Source organism: Vanacampus margaritifer, chromosome 5, assembly GCF_051991255.1.
Source record: "Vanacampus margaritifer isolate UIUO_Vmar chromosome 5, RoL_Vmar_1.0, whole genome shotgun sequence".
In the NCBI taxonomy this organism is placed as follows: Eukaryota; Metazoa; Chordata; class Actinopteri; order Syngnathiformes; family Syngnathidae; genus Vanacampus; species Vanacampus margaritifer.
The window spans coordinates 7,542,833-7,557,071 of record NC_135436.1 but is presented as its reverse complement, the minus strand read 5'-3'; the positions used below and the strand labels follow the sequence as shown (position 1 = coordinate 7,557,071).

Genomic DNA, 14,239 nt, shown 5'->3' with positions numbered 1-14,239 from the left:
TTTGGAGTAAAAGAATAAAAAATAATGTTTTAAACTCTGATTCATTGATTAATAGAAGAAAAAAAATAATTTACAGTTATTAAAATAATTGCTTACAGCAGATTTAAAGTAAATTGTAATATTTACGGCTAATCCATGGGTTCGGAATCGGCATCACATTAATTTATATGCGAGAGTGTGAATGGTGGTCTTTATTGTGTCATTCGTGTGGGTGACGTCACCGATTTAACTTTATAGATGATGGATGAATGGATAAAGTAGGCTACAGGTCATTTGATTATTTTGCAATGAACAAGAATGTTTTGCAACAGGTTAAATGAAATATTCGTTTTTGAACGACGGGAAATCTCAACTGACAGTCTGTCGCTTCTCCGGCAGGCTGTGCTGTGCCCGCGCACTAGTGCGCGCGACACGGCTCGTCACGAGCGCGCGGAAGCAGCAGAGGAGAACGCTCACGGCGGAGCAGCCACTCGGTGAGCAGTTGCTGTGCATTGCAGTTGTACCGCGGTGGATGGTAGGCATAAGTACGGACTTTTCCACCGGGATATTCCGCAGCATGTGCAGGTAAGTCTCGCGGTTTGAGCCGCATATATTTCTTCGGGGATTCATGCGAAGTTCCAAACATGCACGCGAACGTGCGCTGAGCATGAATGAGGAGCAACACGCATTTCTGCAACGAGTGATGCGATTTATTGTAAATATTTTTAAATGAATATTTATGATGTGCTGGACGCGATGAATAAGCAAGGGCACGGTGCACAGTCTAATACTGTAAATGAAGTCCTGCAGCAGTGTGTGTCCTGAATAACTGGGTGGAGGAAGAGCAGATGAGAGGTGATTGCTGATGATTGGTGTGCTGAACGTGTTGGATCTCAGTCGCGTGGGACTGTCCGAGTCCGGGCGCCATCCGGACCACAACCTTGTGTTTGTGTGTGTTTTGTTTAATAATAATAATCTAAGCCTTTTGAGAGTATTTCATAGAGGCAGGTGTATGTTGGATACTGGACTCCAAATCATATACATTGTCTTGAATATCAATGCGTTAGGTTGCATTTGCTTAAAAAAGAAAAAGAAAAAACGCAATGGAGCAGCCTATACACACATCTTGTGCCTTGATGTCAATTAATTTCCAAACTCAACCTTAAAATACACTTGGTGTCATAATGAGCCCTGCAAGATTGCCTGTAGCTGCAGACAAGTATATGCATGCAACAACTGGGGGCTGGTCTCAAATGTCCCACGGATCTCCATCATGAAGGTTACCAGCAGTCATTAGAGGGCTGCTTTGGCGGCTCGGGAATATTTACAGTCTGGTTTCTGCAAAAGCCATCAGGACGCAATTTCTGATGTGACCAAAGAGGTTATTTAGTGTACAGCCTGGCTTCTCTGATTACAACATACATCACATGCACACACTTGTGTATATACAGTACATCTGCTTTGTGTGTTAATCTTCTCACCTTTCAACTGGCAGGCATCCAAACAAGTGCACAGCTGTATGGCTGCTCGGCGGGCCTGTGTTTACAGCTCCTCTTCATTTCTGTCCCTATCACCTCCTCCTCTTCCACCCCATCACCTCTTATCCTTGCACCTCCTTTATCACCGCTCTCGCTTTCAACAGCTTCGCACAGGCTGGGCTGTAGATCAGCTCGGCTCAGGGTGGACTTGTGTCCTTGCAGTAGCCGATGTAATATTACCAGCACGTAACTAGGAGAGAGCCTGCAGGTGTTTATCATGCTGCCCAATGAATTTTTAAACACATTTGATGTTCTTCAAAGATTTATTCCTGCTTGACATGTTGGGAAATAAGCTTGGAGGTGCAGTTTGAACATAATGCAAACAGTTCAGTGTTTCCCACACCATATTAATACTTGGGTGGGCCACCCAAGTAAACTGGCCACCACCCAAGAAGTTTTCAAGAAAATCTGTTAAGAATATATTTAAACAGAAAAAAAAAGTGTCGCGACCGGATATACCGCATGTAACGTTAGTTCACCGTCACTCACTTGTGGATCGTGAGGCTAGAGGAGACGTAGTAACAGGACTGAGAACTGAGCACTTGTTAGTGCAATAAGAAAATAGCAAAATATAAGTTAAAAATAATAAAATAGCATATAATAAAATATCTAGATATCTACAGTATAAAAAATGACACATAGAGGTAGGAAATATTGGTGAATTACACGTTATTTGTATTGCAGACAGTTAACACATGTTGCACATTTGCATAAAAAAACAATTACAGTTATTTAGATAACGCTGCATAAGGAATCATTTCATTTAAAAAACTATCAACGCTGTTGTAAACATATTCCAGACATTCCAAAAATATTCTGGATGTACTTTTTTTTTTTTTTGCATTGAATTATGGGCATCATGGTTTTCAAGGGGTTAGTATGCATGCCACTTCTGCAGTTTCACATTTTTAACTCTTCTTCTCTGGGTCCCTTCCACATTCCAGTAACATGCATGTTAGGCTGAAGAAGCTAAATCGTCCAGTGCATTAATGTGAGTGTCAATATTAGTTATTCCGTCTATGATGGATTTCCCCTGTGATTGGCAAACTGGATGAATCAATTCATTGAAACAACAAAAAAAAAATTCTGGGTGATTTTTTTTTTGGAGATTGGGTGAAGCAAAGCAAGGATTGTGATCTTATTACAATTAAAATATCTACTGAAGTTAAATAACCATATGCATATGTTAAATCAAAGCAGCAACATACAGTATTTGTCTTGACAACAGCTTCATTAAGTCAGGTACTGGCACATCTCTTTGTGGTTTGGGCTTGGATTGCAGATCTTATTCGTGTGGGTCGGATGACTGTACTAATGGGTCGGATGACTGTACTAATGGGTCAAATGTGCTTGTTGCGGCTGCAGCATTGAACATTGAATCTGGTTAGAGACAGGTCTTGAAAAAAAAAATCATTTTTGGAGTCGCTGTTTGGCAGCATTTTTAATGGATTAAAGCCAGCCTGCAGTGTGTTGGCGCAAACAAACCACCCAGATGGAATAATTGAGTGTTTCCACGCAAAATACATACAATATACTAATTGACTGATATATTTTTTGTTTAATTTTTCCTACACCATGGTTGAAGCATCAACTCGTCAGTCTACAGCCATTACTGTATACCCTAATTTAAACAATTTTTGTTTGTGCCGCATTTCTACAAGATAATTAAATATCATAATGAGATTATATTCTGCCTTTACAAATGTGTAAATGCTCAGTTTTGATGGACAGTATCTGTGAAGTATTAAATTATTCATGTGTATTATAGTGGTTGTAATTTACAGTGGTGTCAAACTGCAGTGTATCAGGATGTCATAACATTGTGACTGCTGTGTGTATTTAGGATCATGTATAAAAAAGAGTGAACATTGTTCCGTTACTGTCTGACTGACTGTCCGAAATAATGAATTGATCTGTTTTAAATCTTGACCCACACAGCAAATACTGACTATTAGTATAAATGTTTTGTGAAAGCCTCCCCCCCCCCCTTTTTTTTTTTCTTCGTCTCATTAAAAAATCCGCACATGACTCTTAACTGGTTTAGTGGTAAAGAAACTTGATGAGCGTCTCTACACCAGTACAAATGGCTTCATGTCAAATCAAGCCATGGTGCAATGCTCGATTTGAACTACTTAGCAGAAGTGTGGCACTAGAGCAGTTTTATGTAATATGATATGAATGAATATGCATTTATGGTTTATGTCATATGATACTTCTTGATCAAAGCTCCCTCGAGTTGTTAAACTAAAGTCACTTGAAAGCAGAAGTGTGTCCTTTTTCTTAATGTTAATACGCAAGTATATGCAGAGTATCAAATGACTATTAGGGCTGGGCAATAAACCAAATGAATTCGATTAATCGTCATTTTGAAAATCGAATCCTTGAAACTTTGCTAAATCGTGAAATCGAATTTTGTCTTCTGGCTTATGAAAAGCTGTTGTTCTTATGTTCAGTTACATCCAGATGATATTGTGAGTTGTAATTTTGCACAAGTGGCAGAATGCTGGATGGGTGGTTTACATGTTTATAATAGCGACCAACTACTTAATTGTGCCAATTAAGCACAAACTATGAATGTTATGTTTATGTTAAAACTAGTCTAAAAAGGCTTGTTTAAATAAAAAATAAAAAAACAGTTTAGTGATGGTCAGGCTGAGAAGGGAGGGTGTAAAAAAAAAAAGGCTGCCACATTACTAGTACAAGGCTGGATCTAGTCTAGTGGGATACAGGGCCATTAGCCACCCCAAAATCTTGAGATATTTTTAACTATTTGCCTTACAACCTTTAACAGAAAGCTGTTATGTAGCAGTTTATCAAATTAAATTGTTTAATAAATTAAAGCTGAATCATTTTAAAGCGGCCCTTGCACCCTTACATTTTTCTGTATATGGCCCTCAAGCAAAAAAAAAAAAAGAGTTCGTACAACCCTGTTTTACAACAATAAAGATATGTGTTACAGGCCTTTGACTGTTTTATATTTTTTTTGTATTGTTTATTTGTTTAAATATACAGCAAAGAGAAAAATCTGATTCAAAAAAGCTCAGCTGATTTTTACCTATTTTCAAAAAGCTGATATCAGCTAAATGATCAAATTGGTTGAGCCCTAATATTAGAGCTGCCAAAGTTAATCAATTAATCGACAAGTAATTGATTATCAAATTAATCAACAACAATTTTAATAATCAAGTAATCGTTTGGAGACATTTTTTTTATTGTTCAAATCCGCTTACTTCAGCTTATCAACAGTAATTGCTTATTGATTTCTGTAGTCCTAAGACTGATTATCTTCTGTTTAATCAAAATAAGACATTTACAACTATCTGTTTTTACTTTGAAAAACAATGATCGAACCTCCACCTTTTTTTATTTTACAATCACTATACAAATACGAATTAAGAAATAAACACCATCACTGGTTAATAAACAGTAATCAGGGAAAAAATGCTTTTGTAATACACTTTAAAGCAAAATTAAATCTGAATCTGAATCTGATTAGTCGATTAACCGATTGAATAATCGATAGATGAATCAATTCTAAAAATATAAAATAGTGACAGCCCTACCTAATATAAACTACTGTACTTCTCATTGATTTATTTTGTTATTAACTTCTTTCATTTGTTTGAGTTGAGCGTGAAGACTCAACTTTGATGTCGTTTGTCATCTCAAATGTATTTTCCAGACGTGGCATTAGTACGTGCCCAAGTGAGCAACTCATGTCTGCATATTGCAGAGATGTCGGTCCTTTCCTTCTGGTGAACGACACGGATTGAGTGAGTTTTAACAATCCCTGCAGATGTACAGTACATGCAGATTTTGATGAGGGGTGGTGCGCGTCCCCTGCTGCAGTGGCTGACCTCTCTGCCAAGCACAGTGACCTCCACACGGAGGAGGAGAGGGAGGCCATCCCTCTGTTCGTTTTGTTCTCATTCTCCCCGAGCGCCTTGCTCCACAGGCTGCCTGCTTGGAAATGGCATTACTGCTACCCCTCCTCTCCGTGCTCCCCCCCTCCCCCACACTTCTCCTTCATCTCTGGGGTCCCGAGGGCTTCGTGAGCGTCTGTTCGTGCCAAATGCCAGCACTCTGAAAGCCCCACCTCCCTCACACTGAGTGTCTAGGAGAGAGAGTGAGTTGGGGGATTTCTTTGGTTCCCCTCTCCATACAAGCTGGGGGGTGCCTGTTATGTGTTGCTGGATGCTGCTCCTTTCCCCAGTGTTGGAACGTTTGGCCATGTGAGTAAGTGTGTGTGTGCAAGGTCCCACTATTGTTCTCCACAACTGCTGGAATGCTGTTGAATGGTGGTGGTGGCAGTTCAGCAGTATTGTCTGTCTTTGTCATTTTCATACTTTGTCATTTTTGCCTCTTTTGTGAGACTGCCTTGCCGTACAATGAGTCTGCTGAAACACTGTCTGCCGTACCTATGGTCAAGGACAATGGCGATATGCTGTATCCGTTTTGCCATTAATGATCAACTCAGCAGCGGAGGTGGCAAATCCAGGTCCAGAAAGTAAAAACCCTGCCACAGTTTGGCTTTAGCCAAGGTGCTAGCTAGCTCCCATGGTGCTTGTTTAACTTTTAGGGAGCTAGCTAGCTAGCATGAGGGGCTTAAGCCAAACTGTGGCAGGTTTTTACTTTCTGGACCTGGATTTGCCACCTCTGATTAGCAGTGGGTAAATGTCTTGAATATGCTGAATATATTTGCCCCCACATTTCAACAGTAATAAAAGATAACACCATTGCTTAATAATTATAATTCATACCTTATGTAGAGACTAGTATTGTTACAATATAGAGATCCTGATGTCACGTGACTTTGTCTGAACACGCCCCCCTGGGGCAGGAAATTATTGGCGCAGCGTTAATGGTCTACAAAGTTGTGGAGGGCGAAAACTAGCGTTTTTTCATCAACTTTCCACCCAAGAGTATTAAAAGTCACTTTGATGAAAAGGACATGATATACAAGTACATGCGCGAGATGCACAGGTTGGATTGGACTCTGGAGCCCGGTTTCAAAAGTGATCAGTTTCAAGTTCCGAAACCACGCCATTGTTTGGATGAATGGCCTAAATGATAAGAAACTTGTGAAGATACATTGAAACTGGCTTTCGTGTGGACGGGGGGCCTTAAACTGTTGCCACTAATGACCACGGCTGGTCACGCGCTTGAAGCCAATACAGCAATCAGGGCTCCTCCCTTGCCCTGATTGGTGGACCGAGTCAGGGACAAGGGCCACCAATCAGGGAGGTGCGCTCACACAGCCCACACCCAAACACATCAAAAAAAAAACAACGGCCACACACATCGTGGACCATAATAAGGAGGAGAACTTGTATATTTTTTATTAAAGAATTATACCTGCATTTCAACAAAAGATGCCTCTGCCAAAACTAATATTGGGCTCTAAGGAACTGAGTGATAAAAGAAAAAGTGGATGTTCAAAGCAGCACATACCGTCCACTCGTTAAAAAATAGTGACCACCCTTCTAATGCTTTAAATTAATGCATGTAGATATGTTTATTGCTCAAACCAACCTGCGCTACCTTTCATGTAACTGTCAAGCTAATTAATTAATGATTAATCTGCGTTAATACACGATTAATGCAGTAATTTTTGCAATTAATCAATGAGTTAACACTAACATTGACAACACAACTAATAACTAATGACTTCCCAATGAATTTGCCCAACACTGATTATTATAGATACCAAACAGGCGCTGTCATCTTGGACTTTAGAACATAAAAGAATGATGCGACAACCAGTGAGCTGCAGGTCTGTGTTTAAAAAAGCCTCAATGATAAAAGGTTAACTCGTGGCTAGACTGATTTGATCTGACAGAGAGGTGCTGACAGTGAGAGTCATAGAAGCGCTTTGTGTGTTGCGAAGGTCTGAATTTTGTGAACTGTTTGAATCGAGTATGAGTGTAACCTAACACTACCAGGCTGTTCATCATACTGGTAGCGGCGATGTGATATTGTGAGGGATGTTTTGTTTGTTCGCTCGGGCCTGCAGTAACCATGCATATGCCAACCAAACACAATTTAATTATTGGTTTGCTGAACAACCTTCCTTGTCACTAGATATGATTTCAAAAGAACAACCTTAAAATGTAGAGTTAGCAGAGTGATAATGCGAAGGAATTTCCATCAAATATGGTGTGATGGTGAATTATGTAGACATTGGAAATAGTATAAAAAATTATTCTGTTAGGTTCTTTTTTAGTGTGTGTTTTGTATTTCATCTTTCTCTGTGAGCATTAGACGGCCAGAGCCTTTGGGCAATTTTAATCAGATGGGGTTGTATGCGCAGCAGTAGCCAATGGGAGACACGGCAGATTTTTTCAGTTGTTTCCTCCGTTTTGCCTCGTGATCTTACGTTTCTTTTAAATGATTTCTGTTAACAGTAGGTACAGAACATCTGTGATTTCTGTTGTTTTGTTTTATGTGTAGGTTTGATTTAATGATATAATGATAATGATAATGATATATATATATATATATATATATATATATATATAATTTTGTGATACATTTTATTATCCATGTAAAAAATTACACTCCCCATGCATTTTCTTATTGCATTTGTCTGTTGTCTAAATTTGGGGCTGTCCAGAGCAGTCTACTATATAAACTGTGCTCTACTGGCAGTTACTGTACTTGACCATGAGCCAATTTAGGAAATGAAGCTGTGATTATTATCAGGCTCAAATTAATTATACAAACAGTATGCCGTTAAAGAGGACCACTATAGACCATTATCTCTTATCAGCACACATAAATTCACCAAACCTCTTTATGTTTAATCATGCACACCAACAATAATTTTCTCATTTTTAGGCAACACAGACAGGTGTCTCATTTTAATTTCCACATTCTTGCATCGATAGATGAAGGTTTTACTGGTGTGCAAAACATAATTTTAACATCCCCCCTTTCTCACTCCTGACAAAGGTCATTACTGGTGATATATTGTACTTCAGTTAATACTCATTTAATTATAATAATTATTTAAAATACCATATTTGGAGACAGTCGGGAGCTCAGCCTTGCACCATCAATATCGACGAGCTGATCATGCATTATATTTCCCCAAACCTTGTCTGTGAAGTGAACACAAGGCATGATTTGGGATTTGCGGCTCTTTGTGCATGTGCACACAATGTGGTCGCAGTGAAGGGATCATATAACTGGCCTGGAGCTGTGTCTAATTGAGCTGAAAATCATGCTCCAGGTCTTGATCGGGCAAAACATGAGTAGTGGTGCCATGCTTGTACATTGTAAAGAGCATTGGAGGTTGTGCAGTCCATCTGACAAAAGTGTCAATTGTCGTTTATGTATCTGACAGATGCCAGTACAGTAGTTTCAAATGATTCAATTTAGAGCTGTCAAAATTAATCGACAAGTAATCGATTATCAAGTTAATCGACAACTATTTTGATAATCAAGTAATCGTTCTGAGCGATTTTTTAATTAAAAATTGTCCAAATCCTCTGATTTCAACTAATCAACAATAGTTGTTCACTGATTTCTGTAGGTCTTCATGAAAAAAGACTGATGATCTGTTTAATCAAAATAAGACATTTGCAAACATCTGTTTTTACTTTGAAAAACAGTGGCCAAACCAGTAACAGTACAGCAACCCCCCCACCTCCCCTTTTTTCTTTTTACTTTTTTTTTCTATCACTAACGAAACAGAAGTACAAAATAAACACCAATCACTGGTTTACTCATTTGCTCCCCAAAACGTATAAAACCGCTCTATTTTAAATATTGCCATGGTTCCAAATATGTATTTATAATTTTTTATGTTTTTTTTTATGCAAGAGCATACAGAAGGCTTTGATGCTGCCTCTGATCTGAAGAGGTCGCTTAAAGCAATGGTAGTCATTACAAAAAACGGCCAGCAGATGGCAGAAGAGTATCAGAGCTCAACCATGTTGGGGCATGTTGCAACAAACTTTTTTTTCCAATGTTTTGAACAGGTTTGGGAGTAATGATAAACTTAGCTATTTTCTAATGCTAAATGCTACAAAGCAGAAACAGATACAAATATATATATTTTTTCCTGAAAATGAAAGAAGAGACTCTAATCTTTCTTTTGGTAGGTTCCATGCTTTTATATCATTAGAACACAATATTCTGTGGGCCTTGCAAAATCAATCAAAATCCAGTAAAAAACAGTAGCGAAGAGGGTTGCTTCAGTGAAAATGGCTGGGAGTGAATGAGTTAATCTACAGTAATCAGGAAAAAAATGCTTTTGTAAAACACTTCAATGCAAAATTAAAATGAATCAGATTAGTCGATTAATCGTTTGAATAGTCGATAGATTAATCGATTCCTCGATAGTGATAGCACTAATTCCATGATTCACTATCTAATCATGATGTAACGTATGTTGCAATGTGCACACAGACAGATTTTTTCTTTTTGCTGCTGTGTATTCTTGGCACCCCGTGGCACCAGAGCAGATGGGTGGTGACAGTAGGTGGATGCTGGCAAGTCAGTCAGTTGCTTGTAGAACTATATATCACAGTTATTAATTAGAAACCCTTGTCTTGGCCTACTGTTTGACAGAATGTGGTTCTCAGCAATGTCCGTCCGTCTGTCTGCCTGTCTGTCTGTCTGTCTGTCTTCTCGCCCGCCCGTCTATCTATCTATCTATCTATCTATCTATCTATCTATCTATCTATCTATCTATCTATCTATCTATCTATCTATCTATCTATCTATCTATCTATCTATCTATCTATCTATCTATCCATCCATCCATCCATCCATCCATCCATCCATCCATCCATCCATCCATCCATCCATCCATCCATCCATCCACCCAGCATGGATGTTACTGCCCCCAGTGCCCTATATTTGGCACAGATGTTCCGGTGCGCTATTCCTGCTTCCTGGTTATGCCGCTCCAGGTATACCTCACATGCCAGCATCTTACAACCTGCTGTGATGCACTGCCTCTGGACTTTGTCTTTCAGGCTTTGCACAGCCCCCACCTTGGGTCTTGTCTGATGTGGTCGACCTTGGCCTCAATTGATCCTGTCACAGGGCCTGTGTGTGTACACATAACAGTACACAGAGTCAACCAAAACAATGTTAAAAGGAAAACTTGCATAAATATTTGTAATACCAAATTTATTCAGACATTATGAGGTTAATAAAAGTTACTTTTGGGCTCTACAATTACAACCCGTGCCATTAGCTCCTGGACATTTAGGTGTACAGTACTGCAAACTACTGCGTGGGGGATGTTCAAAGTGTCCAATGGGATTGTTGAACATGCATTTTTAATTCATTATCTAAGGGCCACCAGTGTAGTCAATTTCTGTGTTACTAAATTCTCCAGATTATGTGGTAGTGATGGTTTTTAAATTGTGTCTTTAAACTGGCAGAGGCTTTGAGATTTAGTCGATTCAAACTCACAAAATGTGTAATTTAAAGCAGTGCTTCTCAACCTTTTTGGAGCCACGGCACACTTTTTTCATCGAAAAAATCTCGAGGCACACCACCCATAGAAAATGTTAAAAAACAAACACACAAAAAACCCTAAACTAAAATGGCTGTAGCGTTTCATTTTTGTAATGTTTATATTACTGTATATCTATTGTATATGATTGAACAACAAGTTCACATAACTTGGAAAAGCACAGATCATTTGTTAAACTCAAAAGTGCAAATATTCTTACAGGTTTATTATGCACATTATAATCAAACTATATAAAAGAAATTGCCAATGCTAAGAAATATGCGGTGCTTAATTCTATCATGGCCAACATCAATGCTATAACTATTACTCAATTTCCTCCTCAAAATCATCAGCTTCCACTTGATCTCTCTGAAAAACATACTTTTGTACACTTTCAATTAAGAGAGTATGGTGATATATCTTCAGTTTATAATTTTACACATTTATAAACATGTTTAACAATTGATTTACATCAGGAAACTTCCCAACTCTAGGCTTAACATGCATCAATCACAATTTCACACGCAAATGTTATATAACTGCCCACCGTTTCTCACCTTAATTCGTCCGGTGCTGCCGACAGACCTCGACTCCATCGCCTCATATTTCCTTCAACACTTTTCACGTGTTTAGTACTCGTGAAACGTTTGTCGAAGGACGACTTTAAGTTCACCGTCGCTTTCGTGCAGAAGGTCCAAATATTGGTTTGCACGGTCATTTAATTTCTCATTATTCCTTCTATCCATTTTCCAAACCGTTTATCCTGACAAGGGTCCCAGCTTTTAGGTGGCATTCACATTTTCTCTACTGTCAATGTAAACACATTTACTTGCATATATATCAATGTTCACTAGCGTGGAAAACAGGATGTGACAGCTTCGACGTGAGGGCTTTCGTATACTGCCCGGGGAGCCATTTTGGGCGAAATAACCTCAAACTGAAGTGAAACGTGCATTTTAAAAATTTATTTGTTGCGGGAAAGTGTTGGGCTTTGGCCAAAGATGCGTGTAAGTGCGATTTCGCTGGATTTTCTGAATTACTCAACAACGACACTATTTCCAGATAATAATTAATTTGTTTGTTACCAATTAGGTGGAATTGGACAATTTACCACGGCACACCAGACAGTATATCGCGGCACACTAGTGGTTTGAAGAAGAGCATGACATCAACAGCAGGAAATTTTACTGTATCCACGCAGACCTCCACTATGGTGACTCCTTCCTTAGCATTACTGCTCAGTATGACACTGACATTGAAATAGGACTTTAAGACTTTCATATCATTAAAAACAATAAATTGAATTGGAATGATCTCAAAACTCACCAGTACACAGCAAATCTCTGCAATCTTATGACATTGTCGATCACTGTGTGGGTGAAAGCACTTACCGGTAAATGCTTTTTTTTGGTTTTGTTTTCATGTCAAGAACCTGATTTTCCACTGGTCAAAGAAGCTAAATATTCTGAATGGGCTCAACCACTAGCGAGTGGACATTCATCACTTAGTCAAATGACTGAATTTGAAGCAAATGCAACAGGAACTACATATATTTTGGTCTCCAGGAGAAGGTTTGCTTTTATTAAGTGCTGCTGACATTCAACATTCTCAGCCCAACTATTTCATTTGACCTTTTTTTTTCTTCTTAAAAAAAAACACGGACACGCACGCACACACACACGGTTTCATTTGACAATTGATACTATTGTCAGCACTGACCTTATAATCAATCTCTGGTCCAGATGTTCAAAAATTGGCCTTTCCCGCTGTGGCCAATGCCTTTTTGTCTTAGATGGATATTCTTGCGAGAGGTCTTGTTGACAGAAAATTGGAAAATGCTTTTAAAGTGCAGCTTGGTGGCATTTCGGGAATCAATAGCTTGTTAGGTCTGATGTGAAAGTGATTCAACAATGAACTCAGATAAAAACCTTTTACACCCTTTGACATTACTTTGAACAAAAGCAGAAAATTGTTGCCTGAAGCAAAGTTTTGTTCCTTTCTCTAACCATATCTTTTTGCAAATTTAATTATATAACACACTTTATCACTAACACTGAAGGGTATTACTGTAGATGGCCATTGAACTTTGGCTGGGTTTCTGAATAGTACGGGTCACTTATTGATTCACCAAGTTTAAAAAACAAACTAATTTAATTTAGCCAGGGAATGAATAATACAAATTTGTGATTTTTTGCATATATTGCTTACAAGATCAGGCATAATTAGGGTCGCCGAACACTAAGTGATGTAGTTGTGTGCGGGATTCTCAGCCACTGGTTTTGTGACCATTCAAAATACGAATCACAGTTGCACGATGTGGCGATGTTGCGATCATAGCCAAGCAAAAAAAGGCACTGAAGCTTTCACACAGGCAAAAAAAAATATATAATCATTTCCATTTCCATTTTCTTTGTGTTCTTCTTCTGGAGGCCCAGTGACGTAATGCATCACTGCTCACTCATGGGCAGTAGAAGCTAGTAGAGTCGGACATTAGCTGAAAACTACTTGGGGCTAACCATGACCGCCGCTAGTCTTACTAGATTAATATCAGCGGCGAAGAACAAGGGCAGTGGCACAAAATAAAGTTTCATCGCCAGTTTAATACAGTTTGAGGCGACGCAAACGGGACCAAGCACATTAGCTCAAAACTGGTAAATTTGAACTGGAACATATATCCTGTTGCGACAGCCATTCAACATCGAGAATGTGCTTAGCACATCCAACACACAGTACTAAAAACAAAAACAAAAAACTTATCACTGTGGTCTGGGGGCATCGGGAGCTGTAGAACAGCGCTATCTTCCAATACCGGCCGGGACCGAGCCAAAAAGGAGCACAGTTGAAGAATAAGGAGCGAGGAAGTTGGCGTACCTAAGTGTATGTACTATTTTATTAAGACACCTGGGAACGATGAAAAAATTGCATGGTATGTCTCCTTAAGGCAATTAATTGGCAAGCAGTTGGCGAGCAGGAACACTGCAGCATAAATGGTGTTCCAAATGAGACGGGCTAAACTGCAGAGCAGCTCAAGCTCAATTTTAATAAGTAATACGTAATGCAGCACTCCATATTGGAAGAAAATTGTGCCAAGATGTTAAAAAATTAACTTTTTTGACATTGACCAGCCGTTAAAGTATGGAAGGCAGTCAGTATTTAGTACATAAATGCTAGTGTTGTTCCGATACCGATAGTGGTATCGGCAGAGAACCCGACTGCATTAAAACAGTGGTATCGGTATCGGTGAGTACTT

General features: G+C 38.9%; 1 protein-coding gene across 8 annotated transcripts in view; it reads left to right on the top strand.

Moving 5' to 3' along the window:
• The first annotated feature begins 427 nt into the window (after positions 1–427).
• The window catches only part of fat3a (FAT atypical cadherin 3a), a 215,463-nt gene continuing 201,651 nt past the window's right edge, over positions 428–14,239 (top strand). For 6 of the 8 annotated variants that reach the window (XM_077565588.1, XM_077565586.1, XM_077565584.1 and 3 more), the window contains exon 1: positions 452–564. The gene's annotated coding sequence lies outside the window, so the exon portion shown is untranslated. Of the gene's footprint in view, positions 565–14,239 lie in introns of all 8 variants that reach the window. The other 2 variants (XM_077565583.1, XM_077565582.1) reach the window with 2 other exon arrangements.